General features: G+C 29.4%; 1 long non-coding RNA gene across 1 annotated transcript; it reads left to right on the top strand.

Moving 5' to 3' along the window:
- Positions 1 to 989: 989 nt before the first annotated feature.
- Positions 990 to 15924, top strand: LOC113380145. Its single transcript, XR_003367329.1, has 3 exons — positions 990 to 1058; positions 6414 to 6551; positions 15889 to 15924. It is a non-coding gene; the product is annotated as an uncharacterized LOC113380145 (long non-coding RNA).
- Positions 15925 to 16608: the final 684 nt, after the last annotated feature.

Here is a 16608-nt window from a genome sequence, read left to right as displayed (position 1 = left end):
AAGTGAAAATCTACCGAGCCGTTTTCTTGTAATCAAACTGTTTAAAAAAAATTAGGCCGATATTTATGGCATTTTTATATCATGGCACATATATCATAGTCTTAAAGAACTTACTGAATTATTACGGCTTTACGACAAGTAGTTTAATTTTTAAAAATTCATCAAAGTTTGAGAAAATTAGTATTTTTTTGACGTTTGTTACAATTAAAATTAGACGATTTACTTGGTATAACGATAGAGTACTTAGTTTTAATGAACATACTAAACCATTAAAGTCCTACAATCCTACGGAAACTGGTACAATTATAAAAATTGTTGATTTTTGAAAGTTCGTTTTCAATTACGTGTAATAAATCCACTTGGAATCCTTTATCACTCATAAATTAATTCATTTTTTATTGATTTAGTCGATTGTTTACACATATCGGGAAATTAATGTAACTTGCCTCAAGGCAAAATACCAATACCAACTAGTTTCTAAAGTGATTTTTAAAGCTCGTTATAATAATCATGTTCCATTCATATTGCAAAAATATCTATACGCCTAATATAGAATTATATTAGGATAGAGCGGAGCTTTATGATGCGCGGGTAAAAAGGCCCACCGTCATTATATCAAAAACAAGTGAAGTGAGAATCTTAAATAATACTACTTTAAAGTATAGGAAAAATGATGTGTAATCAGTCATCATCTTAAATCGGGCAACATTGCAATAGGGAGATAATCGGCCACATTTCAAATTCTTAACGAAAGTTTTTTTTCGTTGTTAGTCTTTGTTTTGAGCTTAGTTGTTTAGCTAAGGGCGCCCCCATAAAAATTTTAATGCGAAACCCCGCTAATCCATGCTACGTTCCTGTATAATATAAGCACCTTATAAAATTATATCTATAATTACAGCTAAAATATAAAATTATAGTACTACGATTAACAATGCTTGCAGTCATTTTACCTATTAAGTATAACCTAATCTATTTTATGTTGGTTTCAGAGAACTGGATGATAATCTTCTGAGGGAGTTTCCGAGGGCTTTATCGACCGTATCTCAATTGAAGGAATTGTAAGTAAATAATCTATTTTTCATGGTGATGTTTTATCAATGGCGACGTGCCTAATTGAATTTGAACGTCGTGCAGAAATAACATTCGACATCGAAAGCGTTCGCGGAGCCACTTAGGAATAACTTAATTTACCATTACACATAATTAATAAATGATTATACTTGTGATTGAGAGTATTAAAAACAACTCTCTGAAACAAACATTCTACTTTTTACTTAATCTTGGACTCTACGCCGGTATGGAAAAAATAGATGATGACTTAACGCATTAAATTATCAGGATTTTTATCAAATTGCTAATTGCATTTTTTAAATAAATTCATGTTCAATTTTCGTATATTTTCTAAATGTAATTGCTAATTTTATGTTTTCTCGACGTTCTAAGCCATTCTGAATCAAATGAGACTAAATTTGAAAAAAGTGTGTGTTTGTGAACAGATTTTTGACCTTTCGTCGACGTTTTCTCAAAAACAGCTGGCCCGGTTTCAAAAATTTAAAACCCATTTCATGTAACTCGATGATGACTATCGTTTGTGCGACGATCGGTCGAGCCGTTTTTTCGTAATTATCTGTTGAAAATTTTTTTCGATGGAACTTTTTCTGTTGATAGTCATCATGATCCAAGCCAAGTTAAGTCGTTTAATTTTAATGCATCAAAGTTTGAAAGAAAAGTCAAAATTTGTGTCAAAAGTCGTTTTTGTGATTTCACAAATTTAACCCTTTCGACTCGGATGCCGCCGCTCTGGCGGCAAATCGTGTCGTTGCGAAGTAAACTTACAACATGCGTTTTTTTGTTATTCTTTTGAAATTAATTCCCTATTAAGATCATTTATTGATTAATTCATAATTATTTTCATAAAAAAATATGATAAAATTAATTGAATAGCTCATAAACACCATTATTTGTTAGATATAGATGTTACTAGAAATTTTATATATTATTTATATACTTTGTAATGTATTATACATATGCATATTATACATTCATACACACACACGTATATAATATACGTGCAATAGAAAAAATAACGGTATTATTGGGGTTGGCTTAATACGGGCACGTTAACCGTATCTTCTCTCTAAGAATATTGTCTTTTTAATTTTTTTTATTTAGTTTTTATTCAGAATATATTTGATATAAATTTTATAATTATTTTTAATAATCTGTGTAAAAAGGATTTTTTAAACAATATTATGGTTTTTATCACATTTCTTATTTTTTTTCAAATTCTCTGTTTTATTATCATTCTAACTATATTTAAAAACAATTATACCACATTTAAAATAAATCCGATACAAAAAAAAATCCGAGTTGTAAGATTTGTATAGCATTATAATATACCGCGCGTAGCGGACCGTCGAGCAGTCAGACTCCCGAGTGGAAAGTGTTAAAAGCCATTTTTTGGAATTAGCAGGAAAATAAGTCTAGTTGTGTAAAAAAATATTACCAATCATTAAGTAATATCATTTACGCACATGATATTTGTAATCGTGCAGTTAAAAATTTTATCTAAATAAAAATCTCAATTTTGGTTGATTAAGTCAATTGTTACGCATATCGGGAAGTTCATGCAACTTGCCTTAAGGCAAAATGCCACTTTCAACTAGTTTGTTTTGAGGGCATATAACATGTTTATATGGGGAATAAATTTATTATATTATAGAGAAAACAAGCATGAACTAAGTTTTCATTACTGTGAAATAAGAATCCCCTAAAATTAAGCAGCATTATAAAGCAGCAAATATTATCAAGTAATATTTAATTTTTTTATTTTTTGCGTTAAAATAAAAATTTATTATAACTTTATTTTATGTATAGAAATGTATTACATTACGGAATGATTTTAAAAACTATTATTTTTTTCATGCGTTTCGACATATGATGGACACATCATCAGTGGATAGGAACATTTTGGAGAACAACCATGAAATACCTGCATTAATAACGATAGATATAAAGTACATTGACACTAGCAACGTAATACTAAAATTGTCAGTAATTGTGTATAAATTTGTATTTGTAGTTGAAATTAATTTTAACAAACTTTTGAAGAGGCAGATGTATTTGGCGTTCTCGCCAAAAACCCAAATTCTTCAAGTTCACAAAATTTTATACGTCATCCATACATTTGTCAGTTTGAACAAGGAAAACCACACAAAAAATTTACTCGATTAATTGACATAAAATAATACAAATTGAAAAATTAAAATAAAATAAAAACAAGATATTTTTAGTGAAACAGAATATCTCAATCAATAGCATTTTTTTACTATACAAGTTGAGTTGAAAAAAATTGAATAGTAGGTTATATATATATATATATATATATATTATATATATATATATATTTATATATATATATATATATATATATATATATATATATATATATATATATATAGCCAGAGTTTCGTAAGTGGAATACCAAAACATGCCCACTTACATTTCAATAAACTTCAATAAAGATTTTAAGCCATCAGAATGGAGCTCGGTTCATAAAATTGACTTCTTAACCTATCGAGGACCTATCTATCTTTTCTGTAGTCAATATCATTTGCATTCAATATTATGTAAGTGGCGCAAAAGCAAAGTTTATGATACGACTTTTATTAAAAAATAATTTATAGGCATTTGGATCCTTGAGAAGAGCAAATAATATGTAAGTAACTGGCCCGAGGCCAAATGACCCATAATTATATGTCGTAAATGTTAAAATCCGTTGTTCATGCTGCAAAGAAGTAGCTTAATATTGCTTATATAATAATAATAATAAGCACGCTGTTTGAAAGCAAGATCTTAGTATGAAAGTAACATTTTTTCCTTTCTTCTGTTTCCAGAAATTTATTTCACATATAGTCTTGTCTTAGCTTTAAAATTCGTAAACATTTCTCTCTCAAGTTAATTTTTTACTCAAATTGTTGACCATGTTAATACTTGTATGCATAGGGTACGGTTGTGCCACTTTTTGTTAATCTGCAGTATATTTGTTAATGTACCAGTTTGCTGGAAAAAGTAAATTAAATAGCAATTTGAACATTTGTCTATGTAAAAATCCTGAAAATTCTAATTGCTGATAAATAACTACTAATGTTCAACTTACAGCAAAATAACAAACAACGTGATCTGTCTGTCTACAATTAAGTTATTATTAAAAGACTTTGAACATGAAAACTTACTTTTGACTCTTTAAAAGCAATGCGCTCTGTAGAATGACTGAAATCAATAATGGAAACATGTTTGAAAAAACATACTTCGTCTTACTCCTTTTGGTCCATATCTTAAAATCAGTATAGTTTAGTTGTTAGGACGACTGTCACTACCGTACCCAATCTCTCTTCTACCTTTGTATGTTCATAGCAAAGAATAGAGAGGCAACAATAAATATGTTATAATGGGTTTGGATATAGAATACGATTATTAATAATAACAATAATGATTGTCCAAAGACAGGTTTTTGAACTGGGTTGAAATTTAACTCATAGCAGGTAAATTTGAGTGGGCAATGGGCATTATAAGGAGTTATCAATTTCCATTTTACAATGTAGCTTTCGGAAAAGCATATTTTCAAATAATAAATAAAAATATTTAAACAAATAAATAGAAACAACTTATCATTCACCCAAAATCACTAGCAAACTTCTCAATTAATAACAGAGAACTATCGACGTAGATTAAAGAGAAAAGCGCCACTTGATTTAAGTCATCAATTTCCTGATAAGGATTGAAATAACTTAGTTATTATTTGTAAGAAATTATTTATAAGTAAATAGTTAAGATTATATCATTATCATTAAAATATTGTTAATGTTAAAACGAATGGAAAAACAACTATTGAGTTGTTTTTCCAACATGTCAATATAGCATACAATGTCCCTTTACGGCTGACAATTGTAAATTTCCCAAATTTACTAAATGTCCTTAACTGGACAGTTGGTATTGGTATTTTGCTTTGAGGCAAGTTACATGAATTTTCCGATATGTGTAAATAATCGACCTAATCAATAAAAAATAAATTAATTTATGAGTGATTTAAGTATGAAAACGAACGAACACGTTAACTCGGAATATTTTCTAAGAGCAAATTTTCAAAAATCAACAATTTTTATAATTGAATCAGTTTTCGTAGGACTTTAATGGTTTAGTATATTCATTAAGACCAAGTACTCTATCGTTATACCAAGTAAATCGTCTAATTTTAATTTTAACAAACGTCAAAAAAACTACTCATTTTCTCAAACTTTGATGAATTTTTAAAATTAAACTACTTGTCGTAAGACCGTAATATTTCAGTGAGTTCTATAAGACTATGATCTATATCGCCAAAAAAAGTTCAATGAAAATTGGCTTACTTTTTTTTTCAACAATTAATTACAAGAAAACGGCTCGGTAGATTTTCACCTAAAACTAATCAGTATCATTCCCAACTAAAATCTTTCGAACGGTTTTTGAATTTTCATAATCGATTTAGAATTGCGGAATAAAACGTGGACGAAAATTTTTTCACATTTCTGCTATTTACAAAGAAACGGCTTGGCCGATCCACTAGATACATGGAATGGCTTTTAAATTTTTGAAATCGGTCTAGCCGTTTTTGAGAAAACGTCGATTTACGACAAAAAATCTGTTCACATACACACACACACACTTTTTCCAAATTTGGTCTCATTCGATTCAGAATGGCTTGAAACGTCGAGAAAACATAAAATTAGCGAATCGGATTTTTTGATGAAAACATAAACTTTTCCTTCCTTTAATAAAATAGAGAAAAAAAAACATTCATCTTTATTTCAATTGAAAATTGATATCACTGCTACATGAAACACTTGGTTTGAAGCGCGGGATCGAAAACAGGACACGATAAGTCGCACCGCGGTATACTTGCCATTACCATTATAATGATTATTATTGTTTTGGTACCTTTTCCGAAAGGAGTTTTATCGATTAGAAGCACTATTTTTTACATCATTTAGCAGTATTAATTTCCATGACTTATAATTAACATTTTAACAACCTATGATTATATGCTTATGTATTCTCCACTTGGACTTTCAATTTTCAAGTCGTCAATAATCTGCTTTCTTTTTCTTCCTCGTATTTTATGTTCTTCTATTTTCCAATCTATGACGTCATGTCCAGTTTGGTTTGCTTTTTGCAATCATATCCAGAGTACATGTCTTCCACAATTTATCGCTGTACTTCTACTTCTCCTGCACCACATCCGAAAACTGTCCGGATAGATTTCGATGACTTTTCGATGAATTTTTTTTAAATTCTTACCCCTGATCCTCCTTTATTACTGTTTAATTATAGTTTTAAAAAAATATATGAATTGAAATGTTTTCGTTCTGTTTCAGATCAATATCAGGAAACAGGATACAGAGAATGGACTCTGACAGTTTGCCCCGACAGCTCGTTCTGCTCGACATGAGATCGACGGCTCTGAGCGAAGTGGCGGACGACACATTCCGACACATGACCCGGCTGAGGAATATGTAAGTTATTTGTTTCTCAATTGACTTGCGATTGATTCTTCATTTGCGAGTGAATCAGCTGTTGCCAACGTTATTAAATGTTTGTATGATTTACTTACGATAATTCAACTTGCCCAGTACATAGTCTTGAGGCAGACTTTAAAACTAAACCTACTAAGGCGGATCAAATTGACCGTTTCAAAATTCGCATATAACTTAGACATTTTTAATCGTCAAAATACTCAAAATCAAACTATATGACAATTCTTAGAATATACTAATAATATTCGCTTCACTCTTTAATTTTAATTATTTTTTGTATTTTCCGAAAAAAATTATTATGTGGCCTAACTACCACAGTCGGTCAATTTGACCGGTGGAAAATAATGCAATTTTGGGAGCTGTTTTCATCGAAATGTAGGTGCAGATTTATACAAAATATACCAAACTAGCTGTACCCTTCACGCTTTGCCGTCATTTAGTTTAAATTAAAAAGTTGCACAAAGATGTGTATTTGTTACATTTAGTTTAGCGTTACTACTATCTGTTCAACAATTTACCTATTCAACAATTTGTTCACAAATTTACCATAAACTTGTTAATCAATCTACCATTTTACCGATTTACCAGTTTACCTGTCAACCTATTTACCTATCAACCCGTTTCACATGTCTATCAATTTACCTATCAACTTGTTTATCCGTCTTGTTAATTGTCTATCTACCAGTTTATCTGTCCTGCCTACCATTTTACATATCCTTCAATTTACCTGAACACCAGCTATTCAACAAATTACCTTTTCACCAGTTTTTTTGTCTACCAATTCACCTGTCTATCAATTTACCTGTTTACCAATTTACTTATCGACCTGTTTATCAATACACTATTTTACCTGTCATCTTGTTATAAATGTCTACCAATTAACCTATTCAATAAGTTACGTGTTGAACAATTTACCTGCTTAACAATTTGTCTACTAATTTACCTATCAACCTGTTTATCAATCTATCATTTTACCGACCTACAAATTTACCTGTCATGTCGTTCTACATGTCTACCAATTAACCTGTCAACCTGTTTATTTATCTACATATTCGGCTAAATACCAGTTTTTCTCTCTACCATTTTACATATCCTCCAATTTACCTGTTCACCAGTTTACCTTTATAAATTATAATTATTTATAAATTATAAATTATATATTATTATATTATAAAAAAAATTAATGCTCAAATTGATTCTACGTTTTAGTTAGAAAACTCTGTATGTGAAAAAGAAAAGATCTGTTTTAGGGTTTTCCCGACGATTATTCGATTTTTTATCGCCGTAAGAACCATCCTTGGACATCAACGAACATTTTAAAAAAAGAATTGGTCAAATTGGTCCAGGCGTTGTTGAGTTATGCGATTACCAACACATTTTGCGATCCATTTTTATATATAAGAAAGATGAACCAGACAAATTTAGAATAAAGTTCTGGATGGTGTGTGAAGTCAATTGTAAATATGTAATAAATGGGTTCCCCTATTTGGGAAATGACAAGAGGAGAGATTGTTCAATTTTTCAATTGGATACTTCATTGTTTGAGACTGATAAATTTAATTACAAATTTTGAAAAAAAATGTATAAATCATATCACGGTACATAAAAATACCTGAAAAAATGCTTGTCCCAAGTTTCAAACATTATCCAAATAGGAGAAAGCAGCAAAAGCGTTCCGAAAACTATTAGATTATGTATTAGCACATTGTTTGTTGAAAATGTAGCAGACCAGATGGCTAAGAAATGTTACATGAAGTCGAAAATTTGTAGGTGGCAACTTTGGAAATATTTCAACATTTTAATCCTAGCTAGATAAATGCTTAAGTCGTTCATAGAGCGACAACGAGTAAAAGCATTTCTAGGTATGTTTTCTTGTTTTAGTTATTTTTTAACTCAGCGTTGCATATTCAAAACCTCAAGTAAATCAAGTTTTTATCAATACTGTCCATAAGTTCGGCTTTGCACGGACGAAAAACTAGTCTAATAGAATTTTGCAAAAATTACAAAAACAACAAATATATTTGCGTTAAGTGCATATTTCAGACCAAAATAATTGGTAAACAATGTGAGAAAGCCGAATAAAGTATATTATGTATGCATATGGAATTCTGTATAAATATTTAATTTTAATTGCGTTTTTCTTATAATTTCTTTTAGAAACAATATAAAAGTAAATTTTATTAAATAAATCAATCATTATCTGAATTAAATAATAAAATAGATAACTTTTTAATTATAGGTCAATTTGACCGCCCCCGGTAGGTATAGGTATACATAAATCGTCTGTCGGTAGGTTTAGTATTAAAAATAAAGTGGTGGATTCTTTTGCCCACTGGCCTTTTACTCCATCTATGATGTTAAATACTAACCAACCAAAAAATATCAACTGACAAATTTTTGAAACAATGATGAATTATCCGGGGAATTTACTGAACATATTTAGATAGTTGTTTGTTTGATACGTGTTATTTGTTGTCATGTAGCTGGTTTGGTTTCCACTGTATAATTGCTAAAAGTCAAATTGGTCTTTTTTTATTCACCCTATTCTATTACTAAATATAATTGATAGTATAATTGCTAAAAGTCAAATTAATCTTATTTTATCCATCCTATTCTATTACAAATGCTTAAAAGCAAAATATGAAAATCAGGTATCAAAAAGAATCATATTGGAATTTATTAACCTCGATTTCACAGCATCCCAAATATTTTTATTGTTTCTAAACTTTCTATTAAACTTTATTTATAAAGTTTACTTGTAACATCAGAGAAAAACAAATAAGGAACTTCAGTGAACGGGGCTAAGATTAGCGTGATAGAATCAGGGAAAATTATGATCATTAATTTTAATTATATTCGTTGGGTAAATCTAAAACGAGCTCAGTAACATAGAAGATTATAGTCCAGAACAAAGCAGACTCATATATTAAGGGTTCCGTATAAATATATGTTCAAAAAAATAAATTTTCCATCGTTTATTGAATAGCGGTGATTATTTATATGTTCTTTACCATATATAGTATATATACTGAAGTATTAAAAATCGAATTGTATTAGAGCGTATTATAAAGAATATTTTCAAAAATTCGGGACAATCCTGGACAAAAAATATTAATCCGGATCATATTGTTTCTAGCAAAATCTGGACATATGATCACCTCAACAAATAGATATTTACATATATTTCTCCATTCCATTTTTAATTAACTTCCCGAAGGAGAAGTTTGTTTTCATCAAAAAATTCGATTCGATAATTTCATGCTTTCTCGACGTTTCAAGCCATTCTGAATCGAATGAGACCAAATTTGGAAAAAAATGTGTGTGTGTGTGTGTATGTGAACAGATTTTTTGCCGTAAATCGACGTTTTCTCCAAAACGGCTGGACCAATTTCAAAAATTTAAATTATTATTTGTGCGACGATCGGCCGAGCCGTTTCTTTGTAATTTGAACAAAAGTTTTAAACTTTTCGTCCACATTTAAGCTCATACTACTATGGACACATAATTTTATTCTGCTTTTCTTAAACATAGAGTTTGCTTAAATCTTATCAAGATCATGTTTCTTGACAGATGTCCTGAAGATAGAATGTACCTAGTTCCAAAACGTCGACAGTTAATTAATAAAGCAATGGTTTTTAACTTTTTTTGTTTTTTATTACTTTTTGGGAGAACATCGTCTGATTTGAATGAATTAAAAATATTTTACACATGGAATGAAACGTAGATTAAATTTTTATGAAGGCAAGTCTACCGGTTTCCGAGATCCCAGATACCAAAAAGTTGCAAAAATCCCATTTGGTTACTTTATTTTCGATAACATCATTAGAAATTATTTCATTTTACGTTAAAATAAATCTGCAATCTTATACGCTAATATACGTATTGGATATTAAAAATTAATGTGCTCTTCGTATAACGGCGGATTGAATCTTCAGTCGCATGTAATCTCGTTAATGTCAGTTTTTGTAAAAATCTCATTAAAGGCCACGATAAACTACAATGCCGGTACCCATTACCACCCTTGATGTTTTAGCTTTTCGTATTTTTTGCTCACTCAGAGTCACTCTATGGACTTTTTAATCTCTGATTCAGGAATAACAAAAAATACCAGAAAGGCCTGCTTAACTTGTACAGTAAAGCGCTGACAGATTGATAAATTGCATTTTGGACATTGATTAATAAATATTTGCTATAATAAACTAGTGGTGTATGGCATCGTGCCTTGAGGCGAATTGCTCGAACTTCCCGTACCGTAACGAAATGTTCGAGGAATATTAAATGTTTTCAAATAGATTATTATAAATAAATACTGTAACATTATCTATATTTATAAGAATTATATAAACTGAATTGCAAATTTGAAAATACTTGTTTAATGTATATTACGGATCAACCGATTTAAATGGTTCAAAAAACATTAGATTTCTATTGATAGGGAGATGTGCTGATTAGTTTTTGGCAAAGGCAGGTCCAGCAGTTACGGAGATAAAGAGCAAAGAGTGCAGAAAATAGAAATCGAGTTCTTGAAAAAACGGAGCATCCGATTTGAATGATCTAAAAAACATTCAATTAGTAATGATTGGGAGAAGTGGTTATTAGTTTTTGGCAAAGGCAGGCCCAGCCATTTCAAAGATATAGAGCTAAATGTGCAAAAATTGGCAGTTTTTGAGAGAACTAAGCGTCCGATTTAAATGATTCAAAGAACTTTCTGTTTGTTTTAATAAAATAATTGATTTTGGAAAAAAAAATTTTTGTTTCAAAATTTATTTTTTCCATTTTTTTTTCTTTATATATATATATTTTTTTTGTATATCGAAAATAATTCAGATTTTATTTTTAATTCTGACTAAAATTCTAATATACTTTACACAAATAATTTCAACTTTGCAATTCAGTTTATGTAATTCTTATAAATATTAGACAATGTTACAATATTTATAATAATCTATTTGAAATATTTAATATTCCTCGAACATTTTGTTGTGGTACGGGAAGTTCCAGCAATTTGCCTTAAGGTACGATGCCATACACCCCACTAGTTTAACTTTTTTTTTGAATATCGATAATAATTGAGTGATTGAATGATTATATACTTTAAGTGAATAATTTTAACTTTGTAATTCAGTTTATATAAATATTAGACGATATTACAGAATTTATATTAATCTGTTTGAAAACATTTAATATTCATCGAACATTTCGTTACTGTACGGAAAGTTCCAGAAAATTGTCTTAAAGCACGATGCCATACACAACTAGTTTAGTTTTATCTCACATATTTCTGATGAATAAATAAGAAGAAACATTGAAGTTTTTCATTTCTAACAACAATTTCAAATATTATATTTATATTTATGCAATTGTTACACTTGAAGTGAAACTTCGAAATTTTATCGAAGAATTTAAAAAATCTATATTGTATTTTTGCATAATTTAGGGTTCTGCACTAATGTACAAAATATATAAGATAAAACAGAGACATTTTAAATATCAGATTTAAATGTATTTTGAATTGTAACCCTTCAAACAAAACGTTAAAATTTCATTGAGGAAGTGTAATGTACGTTTTTTGTGTGGTTTAGGGTTCCGTACTAATATACAATGTATATAATATTAAATGCATACAGTAATTTTAAATATCACACAGAATTTTTAATATTTTTGTAATTTTATTATGGATTAATAATATTAATAGAATTATTAGAATTAATATTTTGATAATTTTTTATATAGTTTGCCACCATTTTGTCACAAGCAAAGTATGGTATTTTTATTGATACTATTTTAAAGTAGAGAGAAAAATGTGTTTAACCAGCCATCGCCTTAAAGTAGGGCGACACCGCTATCATCAGGAAAATGGCCACATTATCAATTTTTTAACGAATGTATTTTTTTCGTTGTTAGTTTTTTTTGGCGTTGAGCACTTTTATTCAATTTACGATACCTGAATATACTTTTTAAGAATACGTTGTTTAATTGTTATATATGATGTATTGTTATTTTTAAGTTAAATTAAATGATGTTTTTTTTTTTAAATATATAGAATAAAGATGTTTTTTACACGACCTTGAGTATAGCTTACATAATCTAGTATGATTATATGTTGGGGTAAAAAGGACCACCTAAACCTTTACACTGGCAAAGTAATAACAATAAGAAATAAGTGAATGAAAGTGAAGTTAGTCAAAAAAACACAATTTCACAAAAAATAAACAAGAGATAAATTAAATAAATAGTTATTAACTTACCGTAGGGTAAGTTATAGTAATCGCAAAAATCAAAATAATTCAAAAAACATGATTTCTATTTATGGTAAGACGTGCTGATTAGGGGGTGTCCATTAATCACGTGAGATTTTTAGGAAAGGGGGCGGTTTGACAAAAAATCATGAAATATTATGTGGTGGAGGGAAGTAAGATATCACGTGTATTTATTTTTTAACTGATTTTTTTTAAAAAATTCAAACATTTTAAAAAAATTACAGTTTTATCACGTAACTAAAAATACACGTGATGTTTGGTTTGTGAGGGGGGGATGTGTAATTTTGAGTATCACCTAAAATCCTTAAAAACTCGCTCACGTGATTTCAAAAGATTAAAAATTCTTAAAAATTAAATTTTTTCAAAGTTTTCAAATTTAGTTAAAGCTTTTAAAAATTTTAAATTACGGTACGGAAAGTTTCAGCAATTTGCCTTAAGGTCGTGCATCACCAGTTCCAACTCTGATGATGAAATTCTATGCGAATTCTTCTGAGGAAATTCTATGCGAAGGTTGAGTGTGAACTTTGTAAAAAATGTACCCACAAAATATGTCAAGCAAGAGTTGTGATAATAGCAAGAGCGGATAAAGATTTTTGTTTATTATGTTTAACAATATGTATTTAGATTATATTTTTTGTTGTTCAACCTAATAATAAAACTGCATCGCACTTACATCGTTTAATTATGTAGCTATTACACCGTAAAACCACTCCAAAATTAAAACAAAAATAGTGGAATTTTACATAACGTAGTTCCATAGTTGTATGTTTATTTGTTATCTATGTTGTTTTATAATTACTAAAAGTCAAATTGGATATTCAAGAATTCTGTTTATTCCGAAGTATTTAAAATTCTGTTAAAGCAAATTGTCATGCAGATTTCACATATTAATAACTTTAGAAACTTTGGTCAAGTTTCTACAATTTGCCTCAAGATGCGGGGCACAAAGCCATACACAACTAGTTTATATATATATATATATATATATATATATATATATAAATGTATGCCATAACTGTCAACCAAACCAACAAGGGATAATATATCCTTTTCTATTCCAGAGTGCAAAGTTCAAGCGCACCGCGTATACATTTTACGAGCGAAACTCAGATAACTTTACCGATCATGATGTATGGGCATACTTCTTTTACATCATCTGTATCTAAAGACGTTGTAGACATCGATTTTATTTGCTGCTGAATGGAAAATGTATCTAAATCAATATAAACTATATATTTCTAATTCTTCTATTTGAAAAAAAAAAGAAATATTGTAAATTTATAAGTGCTTATTAAATTGTGTGTAAATTTTAATTCCTTGGAAATTTTGATTTTGTTTGAAAATTTTGTAATTTTAAGAATTTGAAATTTTTTTATGTTTGATTTTTTTTTCAATTCTATAAAAAAATCGTTTTTTTCAAATTCTGAAATTTTCGAGAAAAATCTTTTTTAATTCTGAAAAATTTTGAAAATTTGTTTTTTTTAAATTTTAATTTTTTTCCGAAAATTTTGATATTCTTTTTAAATTCAGAAATTTTTTGAATAAGCATTTCTTTACGCCTTCAACATTTTATTCTAATCGGATGATCAGTTGAAAACTGCATGACCATTTTTTTAAACCGTTGCGCTCCGTACCTCCGAAGCGGCTAGACGTGCCTCTCGCAAAAATTAACCAGAACGTCTCGCGGTTAGTACGAACCCAATAAAATGGAAACAAAATGTATATCGTTATTAAATTCTCTAATAAATATCTGATAATTTGATGGGCACATGTTCAATGATATTTTTTCACCCCCAAATGCCTTTTTTTTTCTTTTTTTTTTTGATTTGCAAAATTTTCATTGACGATTTCGGGAACATCGATCTACCGATTTGAATAATTTAAAAAACATTCGATTTGTATTGATAATGAGACGCGCTGATTAGATTTAGGCGAAGGCAGGTCTAGCCGTTCCGAAGATACGGGGCAAAAAGTGCCAAAAACGGTAACTCAGTTTTTAAGAGAACGAAGCGTTCGATTTTAATAATTCAAAAAACTGATTAAATTTTTGGAAAGGCAAGTGCAACGGTTATGGACTCTCAATAAAAATAAATTAAAAAATGTCATTTTGCAGACAAAAATGTTTATTGGACATATGTACATCGAATTATCAGATATTTTATAGATTTTAATAATGTGCACACATTTTGTGTAATTTTTTTGGATTCCTAACCTAAGATTTTTAATTACGGTACGGGAAGTTCCAGCAATTTGCTTTAAGGCACGATGCCATGCACACCAGTAGTTTCCTTTGATTAGTTTAACTTTGAAAATGTTAAAAATACAACGAGTTTTTTTAAATTGTAGGCCAAAATACTCCCTTGAAGTTGATCATTTACGCGTATGGACAAGTTCATGCAACTTGTCACACAAATTCATACCATAGATAAACAAGTATAAACTTGAATGCCACTTATAACTAGTTCGATATTGATTGAAATATCAAAACTAAAACTAAGCAAGTGAGAATTCAGCTTTACACGTGAATTTTTATTATAAGTTAATTAAAACTAAAAGTGTACAAATAAGAAAAAATATTAATGCTAATTAAAAATAAAACTATGTAACTATGGTAATGTCTTTGTCAATGAAGAGAATTATTAGCATAGCTCAATTAAAACTATACAAATGCTTGTTAATTTAGAATAATAATTATTATAAGTAGATTAAAATTTAATCCAAACAAATGCTCTTGGCCACAAAAGAGGATTTGTTATCATAAGTATAATAAAGAATAAAACGACAACTATACAAATGTTTTTGGCATCAAAAAGGTTCATTAATATAATTTGATTAAAACTCAACAAATGTCTTAAGCAACAAAGAAGCATTGATATCAAGAGTTTGAGTATAACTAAAACTCTATAATTATTCTTGACGACAGAAAGAGATTGCATAACTATTATTATAAGCTGATTAAAACTAAAATTAAGCATTTGTCGTTGCCATCAGGAGTGTATTATTATTATGGTGCTATTATCAAATAGGAATATAGTTAGATCTGTTTCTGATTGCAGCGTTTTATCGGAGTCACGTAATCTGCGAGCTTTGCCGAATTTGACGGGCGGCCCGGCTCCTTGGAAGTATTAAGGGTTATCGCGCTGGACTGGAAGATACGCCTTACGCTTATGTGAATCCTGTCCTAAATTGAAGAGCCTGTGAGTATTATATACATAATTAATTCCACATATTCACTTATCTGCAGATTTACTATCGGTTTTATTACTTCCCGTAGGGCAAGTTATAGTAATCGCAAAAAAATCGAAAATGAAAATTTTTATATATCTTTACTTTTCAGAGGTTTCTGACATTTTGGCATACCCTTAGAAAAAATGATGTATGTTGTGGTGTGTGTGTGTGTGTGTTGTGTGTGTGTGTATGTATGTAATGTGTGTGTATGTATGTGCGGATACAAATTTTGGTCGACGATTTCGGGAACACGGATCAACCGATTTGAATAATCAAAAAACATTCGATCCGTATTGATAAGAGACGTGCTGATTAGTTTTTTGGCAAAGCAGGTCAAGCCGTTCTGAAGATACGGGGCAAAAGTTCCGAAAACGGTAACTCAGTTTTTAAGAGAACGGAGCATCCGAGTTTAATAATTCAAAAAAACGTTTTATTTGTATTGACAAGATGAAGAATCGATACAACTTTCATGAGGTAGGTCCAGCGGTTTCGGAGATATAGAGGAAAAAGTAAAAAAATGAGCCATTTGGCGGTCCAAAATGATCATT

This window comes from Ctenocephalides felis, unplaced genomic scaffold, assembly GCF_003426905.1.
Source record: "Ctenocephalides felis isolate EL2017-DRISC unplaced genomic scaffold, ASM342690v1 CF-g0.4_SCAFFOLD_01908, whole genome shotgun sequence".
NCBI classification, from domain to species: domain Eukaryota; kingdom Metazoa; phylum Arthropoda; class Insecta; order Siphonaptera; family Pulicidae; genus Ctenocephalides; species Ctenocephalides felis.
Note: the sequence above shows the minus strand (reverse complement) of the source record. Positions and strands in the feature narration are given on the sequence as shown.